The 13106-nt window shown below is 46.9% G+C and overlaps 1 protein-coding gene across 1 annotated transcript in view; it reads left to right on the forward strand.

Moving 5' to 3' along the window:
• Positions 1-13106, forward strand: part of syn2b (synapsin IIb) — a 497087-nt gene that overhangs the window by 450475 nt on the left and 33506 nt on the right.

Consider the following 13106-nt stretch of genomic DNA (forward strand, 5'->3'; position numbering starts at 1 on the left):
TCCCAAAGACTTCAGGCTCAGGAGATGGTGCTGACAATGCATAGCCCTCAGGCCAACACTGCAAGGATAGAGGCCACAGTGGGAAACCTGGAGCAGAACGTCCATGTCTTGAGTGGTGGTGGCCAAGGCATGTCTCAGTCTGTGATGACAATGGATGCGAGCCTCGACATCATATCCGAGTCAATGATGGACATGTCCCACATGCAGATAGACATTGTCGAGGCGCTGCAGAGAATGGCCCAGTCACTGAGGAGCATCGCTGAGGCGTCGACACCATGACGCAGACCTTCAGGACTGACAGGGCCAGATGTCCCCAAGGCCTCTGGATCTCACTCTAGCTGCCCCATCATCCCATTGTGTCTTCCAGGGCCCTACAGGCACCATCATGGAGGAGGAAGCCCTGGAGGCCGACCCAGGGCCTGCCATCAAGGAGACTATGGTGTTCACTAGTTCTTCTGAATCCCTCCCTCCTCACACCGGTGCATCTCACAGGCAGCGGGCAGAACAGGGTGGCCTGGTGACGCCAGTGAAACCAGTAAGTTGTTCGGTGCCCCTAGCTCCAGGCCCTCCAAAGGACATCCAACAAGGGTATCAAAGACCACAGGGCAAAGAAAATAGCAGGCTACCCCCACTTCTGATGTGCATCCTGGGGACACACCTAGATGTAGTACTAGACCATGGAAGATCAACATCAGCCATGACCTCAGAGGGTATTTCTTGTCCCCCACGAGCCAACCGTCATCCTGGGTTGGTCCTCAAAGATATCAAGGATCTCAAAGTGCCGGAGGATATAGCTGTCATGCACACTCCCAGGGTAGCAGGCACATACATATATGATCAGAGGAGATGGTCGCACATGATCTGAACATTCAGGGAGTGGAATCCCTTCCTGTTAACATAGGGTACTCCCTAATGCTCTGGTCGCAGGATGACATCGATGACATCTGGGGTATCCCGGCAAAGGTGCCGAATCCTGCAGCCCGGGCATCTTGGTGGGCCTGGTGCAGGTCAAAGGTGATATAGTATGATGCCCGGGCACACAGAGCATACGTCACCTCCCTGATACACCTGTGGCCTGATGACTGCGAGATGCCACACAGGTCCCCGCTCGATCTCTGGAATGGCCCAGTGGTTAATGGTTTAGGGTTGCAGTGACCTTCATGGCCCCGGGAGACTTAGTCTTCAGTGACATATGCTGTCCGTAAGCTCATGGAGTGACCAATGACATCTGTGCACCTTGGGCCATTGCTGGCTCCCCTTCTGGGTCCCTACTCAGGCTGATGGACAACCGGATCTTCAGGGTGTGCGATAGCCACCTGAACATGTGGTGTCACCTCCAGCCTGAGTGGGTATCACTGCCTTCTACGACATCTGCCCGCCTCGATTGCCACAATCAATACGAGGACAGCCTCTGCAGGATCAACACAAGCCAACGTTGTTTTATCTGGAAGGAATTGGAGAAGGAGAGAGACCCACAATCAGTTAGGGGATTATTCAAACTTCTTTTCCTGCGATCCACTTTTGCCAACCGGCCGACCTTCGGGACCCATGCTGCTTACCTTCGTGACCCATGCCAGCCAACCTTCATGACCCGCGCCATGTTCCCTTACCATTAATGCAAAAGAGGAGCCTGCTTGGTCCTCACAAGCTCACTTGAATCAGGTTCAACGTTGGAGGAAGCAATGCACATATCAGGTACAGACTTCAGCCAATTCCTTTGTGCCGTCTTCATCTTTTTGGAAACAGAAAATTCAACCTCGCACATGTAGGTCATGAAGGGCAATGATAAAAACTTGCATGTTTTATCCAGCACTGGATACTCCTGGGAGATGCTACTCCCGAATGCTGACAGCCTCATGTGCTTTTGGCATGTTTTTAATGTGGTTACACAGGTCAGCTACACCAGTGTAGTCCTGTAATTTGGAGTCAGCTCCAAGTTAGTAACTGACTCTCTGGTGTCTCAACATCAAAAGGAATTTTTCACCCACCAATTCTCCTCCAAAATCTTAAACTTCTCCTCTCATTTCACAGTACTTCCTTGCATTTAACACACATGGGGCTTGCACTGGCACAATTGAGAAAGCCATACCTCAAGAAATCATCTTTATACTGCTTTGTTCCAGGTTAAGTTTCTTCTCTGTAGGCTGTTAACCAGAAGGCCTGGAGTTTGTACAGAACTATCACTCGCACTGCTCTGTCCTAGATTCTCCTGAGCAGCTCTCTCCAGCAAATTTTGTTGTGAGATCCTGGTCAGTAGGTACTCTGCCTATTTAAGTCTCTGGCCATCTATTACTTTTAAGAAAATGATCCATCTTCACAGTCCTCTTGCCAGCAGCTGGAAAATGGAAGCAACTCTGCTCTGTGATTTGACGTGAAAAGCACATACCAGGCGCTTAACATCAAATGTATGTGCAGGGCCCGTGACCTGCTCTCTGCTCTCGCTTCTGGCCAGAAGACTACACTCAGCCTCATTTGTTTTCATTTAAAAGATGGCAGCGGCCGCCATTCTCAATGTAAAAGCTGGTAGCAGCTTTGGGCACTTCTCTCACAATCAGAACAACTGTGGGACGGCTCTGCGACCCTCCCAGTACCCACCCGCGATCCACCAACAGGGCGCCGCCGAACTGTGAAAAATCCCGAGTTCGGGATTCCATCCCGGGAACCTCAAATTTCCCAAGCCTACCCCACTCTTACCATGACTAACCTTCCTTCTCTCAGAGTGCCATCCAGCAAGCAAGTTGTGCTGGCACGCCTTGCTCTGCACACTCACCCCCGGCCACATCAGTAGCCCCTGGAACTCAGACCTCTGCCGAGAAGATTGGGGAGGCCATGCTCAGCTACCTTCCGCTCATCCACATACTTATCCTTTACCAGTGAGAAGATCCACAGTGGTGAAACCCAGTTCTTTACTGTTTGAGTATGGCAGCTGCCTCTATGGTGCTGGAACCTTTTGCGTTCAAGCACATTGTTCAGGCATCAAAGTGTGCTGGACATGCAGCATGTTAATCATCCTCTGGGGCATGGCACGTGTGCCCCCAAAGAAGCACTTGAGAGTTCAGGAGAATTAAGTGCTCTCACAACTAACCAGGCTAATCCCTCATTTGAAATAGCCGTCAGCTGTGAAGCTAGAGGCTGCTCACAGTCAAAGGGAGTGAAATTGAATTTCGGGAGAGATGCAAAAGCAGGGAAGTGCTGTCCTGGAAGTGCCTGGTAGGACAAACAGGCTGAAGTTGTGGTTACCCCTATTTTGGGTCTCCACAATATTTAAAGATAGCTGGGATGTCTCACAGATGCAGAGCCTCTCGCCTCTCACGCCCCCCCCCCCCCCCCCCCCCCCCTCCACCCCCCTCCCAGCCCAAGGGTGACCTCCGATCAGAAGATCCCGGGAGATACTTTTATTCAACTTCAATCTTGTTCATGAGATTGAACGAATGCAAATACGGGGAAATTATATTCTTGCCATTTTTGGGTGTGATGGGGAACTCGCCGTTGGCAGTGGGCCAGGTGAATCAGAAAATCGATTTCGCCCTCTCCTGCTATTCACCTGGCCCGCCTGGATACTCACCCGATGCAACGCGATCATTAAATCACGGCTAAAGTGTTTTTAATGTTGCAAAAATGTCCCAGTGTGCTCCACAATTACCAAACAAAATTGGATACAAGCCGCATTGGGAGCTATCACAGCAGGTGGTCAGACGTTTAGTAAAAGAGCTATTTTGTAGTGAACTTCTCAAGGACAGAGAGATAGAGAAAAGGATTTTTGCGGCCGGATGGGGATAGGACTAGAGGCAAGTGGACTCGGAACTTCCCACCATCAGGCACCATGCCTATTTTGTTTGCCATGATGTGGAGATGCCGGCGTTGGACTGGGGTGAGCACAGTAAGAAGTCTTACAACACCAGGTTAAAGTCCAACAGGTTTGTTTCAAACACGAGCTTTCGGAGCACGGCTCCTTCTTCAGGTGCTCCATTCACCTGAAGAAGGAGCCGTGCTCCGAAAGCTCGTGTTTGAAACAAACCTGTTGGACTTTAACCTGGTGTTGTAAGACTTCTTACTATTTTGTTTGCACTATCCCACCCTCGAACCATTTTCAAGAAGGCAGATTTGGGGATAGAACAGCCCCTCACTCATGAAAAGCAGACCACCAGCTAAAGCAGTTAAGTGGCATAACAAAGCATCTTTCCCGCACCCACTGGAATTTTCCAGTTAACAGGTGGACGCCACACTGTGGCCGAAAGATGACCAGTTAAACACGATGACCTACCAGCAGGGGGTGGAGTGATGGAGAAATACTTCACCTCACTACGGACCCTCTTCTGCAACTGCTATGGCTGCAGAGCCACAGCTGCGGCTACTTGCCATCTAGTGAAGGGTTTGTCTCTCCACCATCGTGGCCAAGCAACTTGCCTTTTTTAATTTATATGTTATCACCGTCTTGTCTCGATCTTTTTTTTGACAAAAATAAACTTTATTCATAAAATATCTGAAAGAACATTACAATGGCCTCCTTCTGTACTGTAAATTCTGTGATTCTATCCTGTGAAACATTTTAAAATGGCCATCAGGGAATAATATTCTGGTTTTCTACATAGATCATGTTGCACCCTGAGGTGCTTCAATACAGTCAAAATAAATGATGGACATTTCAAAATTGCCATATTGTCTCTATCGTTTTCTCTCTTGCACTCTCTCTTTCTTGCCCTCTCCATCTCGTGCTGTCTCTTTTTCACTGTCGGAATCAACAGCTCCCACCTTAGTCAGTAGGACTGCCAATGTGTCAATGCAGGAGGACCTCCTGCTTGCTCTCCAGCTTCGGGAGCATCCCACTCTACTTATTTAGATGGAAAATACACTCTGTCCATTAATCGGCCAATCCTGCAAAAGCTGTTGCTGGTCGATTATTCCTGACACGGTGTGGGTCAGGGTCACATGTTTGGTTTCAACATCGGAATGCTGATCCCAAAGAGAAAACCCAGCCCGGAAGTCTTTCGACTGTGGGAGGAAACCGGAGCACCCGGAGGAAACCCAAGCAGACACGAGGAGAGCGTGCAGACTCTGCACAGACAGTGACCCAGCGGGGAATCGAACCTGGGGCCCTGGCGCTGTGAAGCCACAGTGCTAGCCACTTGTGCTACCATGCTGCCCCTATATTGTTAGGTGGATTGGCCATGATAAATTGCCCTTAATGTCCAGAAAAGGTTAGATAGGGTTATTAGGTTACGGGGATAGGGTAGAAGTGAGGGCTTAAGTGGGTCAGTACAGACTCGATGGGCCAAATGGCCTCCTTCTGTATTGCATGTTCTATGTTGTTCTAAATCCTGTCTACCCAGTGAACACATGTCGCAAAAGATATCTTTGATTTGATTTATTTATTGTCACATGTACTGAAGTACAGTGAAAAGTAATTTTCTGCGGCCAAGGGAATTGTCTATATAGTAGACAAAGGAATAATCAACAGACAACATTGACAGATGGTACATCGACAAACAGTAATTAGTTACACAGGAACAAGGGGCCAAACAAAGCAAATACATGCCTCAGGTCTGTAAGAAACATAGAAGAACATTGTTAGTAATTACGTAAGAAGAGGAAAATAGTTTTAGTAGGTCAGGACACTGACAGGAGATAAAAAGAAAAGGGACAGGGGGAGAGTGCTCGCCGAAAGTCACCATGCTCCGGTGCCATCTTGGAAAATCATCTGTACGATATTTCTATCAAAAGCAATAAATGTTATGTCAATTGATTACTTTAAAATGATCTGAATATCCATATTGGAATATTATTGAAGGTCATCAGGATGGCACAGACATGGGTTATTAAATATTCCATTGATCGTAATGGTTTCTGTGTTAATGGGTTCATCAAAGTGTTTTCAATGAGATGCGTAATAACACTTGAACAAAGAAAATTAGGAATAAAATAAATGTTGATATAGAATCAATAGGTGCTGCTGCTCTGACCAGTTATATATTACATAGACTTATAAGTTTACAATTAAATCAATTCCTCTGTCATCTTGAGATTCAGGAAGACACATCATAGAAAATAAAATCTCGAACAATTAGCGGTGGTTTTCTATCTATAATTAGAGGATTAAATTAGTTGGGTAAACTATTAAATTATTGCATGATAGTGCAAACCAACCTGCTGCCAGTCTGGCCTATTACTTGCTGAGTTGGTTCTCTAACATTTTAAAAATTGGAACTGTAATCCAAGATTTTGGAACTGTAATCTAAGACATTGGGCTGGATGTTTGTGGAGAAGGTAGGAAATTCGAATTGGGAAACCTCTCTACCCGGCGGGCCCGCCTCCTTTAAAAAGGCCCCCAACTGCCATATTTTCATTCCGGGGAGACAGAGGCGGGAAGGAGACAGGCCTGCTGCTTCTGGAGGCAGGTCTGAAGCAGTAGAGCAGCCTGGAATATCCACCTCCATTTTAATGATGAATGTCAACCCTTCAAACTCTCACCCCTCATGTCCTCTCCATGATCCCTCACATTCCCCACTTCGGCTCCATATCCCCCCATATGACCCCATGGCCCCTCATGTTTCCCATGATGCCTTTGTGCACCCTCATCCCCATGTATCCTCCATATCCACTCATTCAGTATCTACTGTGGGCAAATTTCTCTAGTCTGTATTTGATATGTACATAAAAACAATAAAACTTGTGTTCTGGGCCAGGGTTTAGAAAACCCCAAAGTATATCATGGCGTTCACCTGACTGTTTATTGATTTTGGTTATGATGAGCACACGGGTCTGCCTTTCAGGTGTTATTCAACAGAGGCCTTAGCACTTTTAATCAAAAACAAAATTTATTCTACAAATTCAGCGAACATTTTTATAAACACACACAGTCAGCATTTTTATCAACTACCAATATAAATACCCCACACAGCTACAGCACTCTATGTATAACCCTTAATAAATTCCCCCTTTAGCTGTTCCAATTTAATAACAGGATCCCATAAACCAGAAAATCGTTTTCAAAGGTGTGGCCCAGCCCACAGCACTCAAGACCTGGTGTGGATGCTCCTGTTTCCTTGCCAAAACAGCAGGTTTGAATTTCTTCCAGAAAACAGTTATTTCTTTTCAAGTTATCAAGCAGTCTGGAACAGCTTTAAAATGCAGATAGAGGAAAAACCTTCTTTCAAACTGTGCAGAACAAAACCAGTTCAAACTCAAAAGCGAAAGTAAAACTCAGAGCCACAGCCAGCTCCCACCTCAAAAGCGAAAGTAAAAACCCAGTGCCACAGCCCAGCTCCAGCCACACAATTACATCACTGAAGCCATGTGAAAAGACAAAATATTTCTTAAAGGGACAGTCCCATGACACTTGTAACAATCTAATAGTGCTCACACGCAAACACACTTCATACCCAAAAACTCCCATTGATAAACTCCCTTCACAGAAATATACCAAAGACAGAAAATCCTTTAATAACATTTTAAAACTGTCAATCAAGATTCAAACACAGCCCCATGCTGAGATATGTGATTTTGGAGCTTTTGAAATTTAGCTTGGCATTCATATGAGGCTCAAATATAATAATAAAAAACCCTGGGTCATGTAAACAGTTGAGTCTATCAAAACTGAAAGATCAGAGGGCCTTTTTTCTGAGCTCCACCAGATGCCCTATCAATCAAAACAGTCCAGGACCATGCAGGAGCTTATTTTGCAAAGTGAAAGCTGCTGAAGGTCTTGGGCGGGATACTCCATTTGGGAGACTATGGGCGACATTCTCATTTTTCCGACGCCGATTTCACAATCAGCGATCGGGCGAGAATCTCTTTTTACAATGGAATCATGGGCTGCACCGTCACCTGAAGATCCTCCCCCGATGGGCCGCGTTCACGATGGCACGGGGACATGTGGCCCCAGGCATGCAGGAATCTGGTGTGGCAGCTGAGGACTGCATCCAGCGCCACCACAGGCAGGCAGGAGCCGTGCTGCTGGCCGCGGGTTGGGGAGACTGGTGGGGGTGGCCGGGGGGGGCTGGCGAGTGGGTGCCCAGGGGGGCACTATCTGGCAGGTTGGGTCCGTGCATGGCCAGTGCCATGTTGTAGGGCGTGACCGCTGCAGGTCGTCACCGTGCGCATATGCTGTCATGGATCTGGCAATTCTCCAGCTGTTTATTTTGTGGAGGCCGGGCATTTTGTGTGGTGTGGCTATTAGTCCCTCACCGATCCTCCAACCAGTGAGGGGGCGACACCGATTTTTCCCACATAAGACGCCACAGATCCTCAGGACATAGCCTCAAAATCGGAGAATCTGGCCCTATGTTCTTCCACCAAGATGAATTGCAGTAGTTTTATGATAGATTTGTGGTCATAAAGCAGGTTTCAATTCTGTATTCCTTGCCATGCAAATTTATGCATGGTTGGAATGCAAGCCGATTCCCAGGGGATCCTGCTAATGGGCCACCATCATGAGCGAGTGGCCCAATGGCAGAATCCCACAGCCAGCACCTTCCCGTCACCATAAATTGGACATGTTGCGCTTGTGGTTTTTGCTGTTGTTCTTGTTGCGCTTCTTATGGTTTTTGTTGTTCTTGTTGCGCTCAATGACTGTTCGATGTGGATAATTTGAGACACTCTCAAAGTTATTGGTGTCAGTGTCTTTTGTGGTATCTGATGTTACATTGAGTGTTTCTTCTTGAGGAGTGTGAGAATGACCTGATGTTGCATTGATCTGGGTGACATCAGTCATTTGTGGTGGATTTGATTCCTCTTCTTTGCTTCCTTGGTGCTCCTCTTCTGGAGTCCTTTCTGGTTCATTTGAATCATCTTTGGTTTCTTGGTGCTCCTCTTCTGGAGTCAAAACCTTCAAGATTTCATTTTCTTGTGGGTAGTTTAGAGTGGATGAAGTTTCAATTGACGTGGTCTCTCGGGACTCATGAGTAGACCTACTCTGATTGTTGAGTGCTTCTGTACAGATGAGCTGAGATCTGTCAGTCTCGCTGTGATCCTGCACATCCTGTATGTCGATTGTGACCACATTGTCACTGTTTTAACAAACAGTGGGTAGATTTACATTGTCTTCTTGTTGATATGTCAGCTGGGTAGACTTTCATAGTCTGCTTCTGGTTGCTCAGATACGTTGGGTAGACCTTCATTGTCATGATCATGCATGGAGTTTGCTATGGAATGTTTAATTGCTTCCATTTTGGAGTCTGTCGACGAGCTCTCTGTGGAGGCTTGCGTTGCTCTCTGTGTGGAGTCTTTCATCGCTCTGTGTGGAGTCGTGCAGTGTTCTCTCTGTGGAGTCGATCTGTGCTCTCTCAACGGAGTCGGTCAGTACTCTCTGTGGGGTGTCGTGTTCTTCGTGGGTATTTGGCAGGTTGCTGTCATCCAATGTATCGACGATCTGCCATTATATCATGGTGTTGGGTTCATCTACCATGAGTAGAGTCGTGTTGAGCATTTCAACCGTGGCGCTGATGCTTTTATGATCATCATATCCGAATAACCCAGTCATTTCTGAGTAGTATTTTTCTATAAACAAATCATCTTTTTTTGTTTTGGATTTGTTATTGTTCTCTTCTTGTTCAATGAACAAATCATCTTCTTTGGTTTTGGATTTGTCATTGTGCTCTTCACTTTGGGTGGTGCAAACTGCTTGTTCCAGGCTGCTGCGTAAGTTATTTTCAACTGCTGGTGGAAGTTCAGGCAATGTTGTGCCTTTTGAGGTTAAATTTGTTGCTTTTGTGCCTTTAAGAGTCTTGTTTGTGTTTTTGGGCATTTCCCCTTTAAGTGGGAATGTGCAAATCGATTTTCCCTTACTGTGTGCTTTTCCGTAAACTGCACATGCGCAACTTGCGCATGCGCACATCCATCGTCAAACGGTGTTCGATCTTCTTTTGGCCGCACATGCGCGGCTTGCACATGCGCAGAACGATCTGCACCCAAAACTTTTTAAAATTGCGCACGCACGGCTGCGGTTTCCTGCACATGCGCAGACCCATATTTGCGTCTTTTGTTCCCCGGGCAGTTTAAAATGTGCTCAGATGCCATTTTTACTTCTTCAGACCCGTGGAGAAGAACCTTATCAGCGTAATTTCTTGTTAAAAACGTAGTTATTTTTTTCTTGTGATCTGCACTTATCAATCGCGCTTTCCAGCATTAAACCTTTCTGTTCGCATCACTCATACCCTGTGCAATTTGATCTCCAAGCATTGAATGTCTTAAAACAACATTGTTACTGGTGTTACAGTGATCTTCAATTTTTTAAAGTATTACTTCTAATTGGGTGTTGTCTTCACTTTTCAAGTAATTAAAGCAGTTATAGATTTCTCTAGCTTCATGTCCTGCTAGTAGAAGTGCTATTTTCATTTCTTCGGAGGCCGTGCTCAAACCATTAGCAGAGGGATTGAATTTAAGAGCCGTGAGGTGATGATGCAGCTGTACAAAACCTTGGTCAGGCCACATTTGGAGTACTGTGTGCAGTTCTGGTCGCCTCATTTTAGGAATGATGTGGAAGCTTTGGAAAAGGTGCAAAGGAGATTTACCAGGATGTTGCCTGGAATGGAGAGTAGGTCATACGAGGAAAGGTTGAGGGTGCTAGGCCTTTTCTCATTAGAACAGAGAAGGATGAGGGGCGACTTGATAGAGGTTTATAAGATGATTAGGGGAATAGATAGAGTAGACAGACAGAGACTTTTTCCCCGGGTGGAACACACCATTACAAGGGGACATAAATTTAAGATAAATGGTGGAAGATATAGAGGGGATGTCAGAGGTAGGTTCTTTACCCAGAGAGTAGTGGGGGCATGGAATGCACTGCCTGTGGAAGTAGTTGAGTAGGAAACGTTAGGGACCTTCAAGCGGCTATTGGATAGGTACATGGATTAGAGTAGAATAATGGAGTGTAGGTTAACTTCTTTAGGGCAGCATGGTAGCATTGTGGATAGCACAATTGCTTCACAGCTCCAGGGTCCCAAGTTCGATTTCGACTTGGGTCACTGTCTGTGTGGAGTCTGCACATCCTCCACGTGTGTGCGTGGGTTTCCTCCGGGTACTCCGGTTTCCTCTCACAGTCCAAAGATGTGCAGGTTGGGTGGATTGGCCTTGAAAAATTGTCCAAAATTCTATGATTAACCTAGGACAAAAGTTCGCGCAACATCGTGGGCCGAAGGGCCTGTTCTGTGCTATATTTCTCTATCTCTAATATATAGTTCGAATGTTTGTTTAAAAATTTTCCATCTATGACTTAAATTACCGATTGTTTTCAGCTGCGGTGGAGTTCTAACGAGTTTTATCGACTCAGCGAAGTCTCCCCACGTACGAGTTTTCTTCTGTTTTCGATCTTGCTTTGTCTGCATCTTGTGTAACCTTCTAGTAAGCGTTCTGAAGTCTCCTGGTACCATGTATTATTCCCTGTGTCTGAATAAAGCTCGTAGTCTTAAAGTTGAAGTAGATACTTTATTTGTATGAGTTTGTTCTCTCTCCAGCGCTTATACTATGTTGCATCTGAGCTGCCTGTCCGTGTCCTGCTCACCAGCTGCTGTTCCTGTGAAGAGTGCCTATGACTTCCTGTCAGTCTGTATTTATACATCTCCCGTGCTCCCTCTAGTAATTGCTTCGTTGTATTGCATTTACATTGGCCCCTTATGTATATATACACAGATATGCAGATCACTACAGGGCCATCTGCGTGAGTGCACGGCGGGTCACCGTCATACTTGGGGTTTGGGGGAACGCACAGATAATCTGAGGGTTGGGGGCTGCTGTGCGGTGCGGGGTGGGAGTTCAGGGCTGATTTATGGTATGGGAGAGGGGGATAGCCTCAGGTAGTCTCTACAATCGTGGCCCTGGCATGGTGGACCTCATCCTTGGCTCACCGCGAGGTCCACCATGTCAGCTTCTCGATTGCTGAGACCACAAGTGAACCTTGACCACGTGATTCCCGGCCGCGGGGACTGCAGAATCATGAGAGGACAGCACATAGGTCACCGAGCCTGCTAAAATAAAGTTATTTCCATGCTCCTGCTTGTTCACGCCATCAGCGAGTGGTTGGAGCATGGCGCTCGGATCGGTGCCCGTTCCAGGAGCAGGTGACTGAGTTTTTTTGGTTTACCGCTTGGGACCAGGATTCTCCTGTGGTTCACATCTTCTCCGAGAGGCCATGAACCATGATTACTTACGGAAGGGCCTGACTCTAGGGTTAAACTACCCACCCCAGCAATGCAGCAGGCAAGAGAAGGAGTGCTGAGCTTGGGCTAAATATCTGCACACATATCCTGCTCCGGTTTGAAAATTGCTGGAGACAGAACTGGGGATGAATCCAGCAATTGGATCCCACCCAACATTTTTAAAGGGCTCTTAAGTCATCCTGACTCAGTGAAAATTCAGGCCTTTAACTCTTTATACAGTAGTGCTGTTGCAGAATGGGAACAGCAACACCTATTGCTTCTTGGGGTGGAATCTTGTGGAGCCAACAGGGGTCTTGGCTGTTTGCTGGAGAACTCTCAAAATCCCCAGATTACCTAATTTTGAGAAGGACTGCCACATGTTGTGCTGCTCAAGCACTTCAATAATAATAATCGCTTATTGTCACAAGTAGGCTTCAATGAAGTTACTGTGAAAAGCCCCTAGTCGCCACATTCCGGCACCTGTTCGGGGAGGCCGGTACGGGAATTGAACCCGTGCTGCTGGCCTTGTTCTGCATTACAAGCCAGCTGTTTAGCCCACTGTGCTAAACCAGCCCCTAAATCGGCCAGGGTGGAAATTACATCGGGCAAGCGCTGCCTCTTCTGTTCTCAGCGGGGCCATAAGGAGGCCTGTAGCTAAACCCATCCAAGTCCTCTGATCAAGGAGGGAACCAGGCGAGTGATAGTGGGAAGGTGTTTGCGGCATGGTGATCGTATTGGGGGAGACTGTACAGCAGCAAGGGCAGGGCTGGCTTACAGCAGCACCCCCACACCTTCCTGATTCAGATTCCTTCGAATGAGGGACCCGCCCACAGCCCAAAGCAAACATGCTGGGCTTCTTTTTCACGCTCCCCGCACGGTAAATTGTCCACCTGTCGCTCGGTTAATATCAGCAGTGAAGGTATTTTTAAAGGTTAATTTTCGTCATGCGTGCCTCAGCGGCTAGGCCAGCATTTA

Source organism: Scyliorhinus canicula, chromosome 11 (assembly GCF_902713615.1).
Source record: "Scyliorhinus canicula chromosome 11, sScyCan1.1, whole genome shotgun sequence".
Lineage (NCBI taxonomy): Eukaryota > Metazoa > Chordata > Chondrichthyes > Carcharhiniformes > Scyliorhinidae > Scyliorhinus > Scyliorhinus canicula.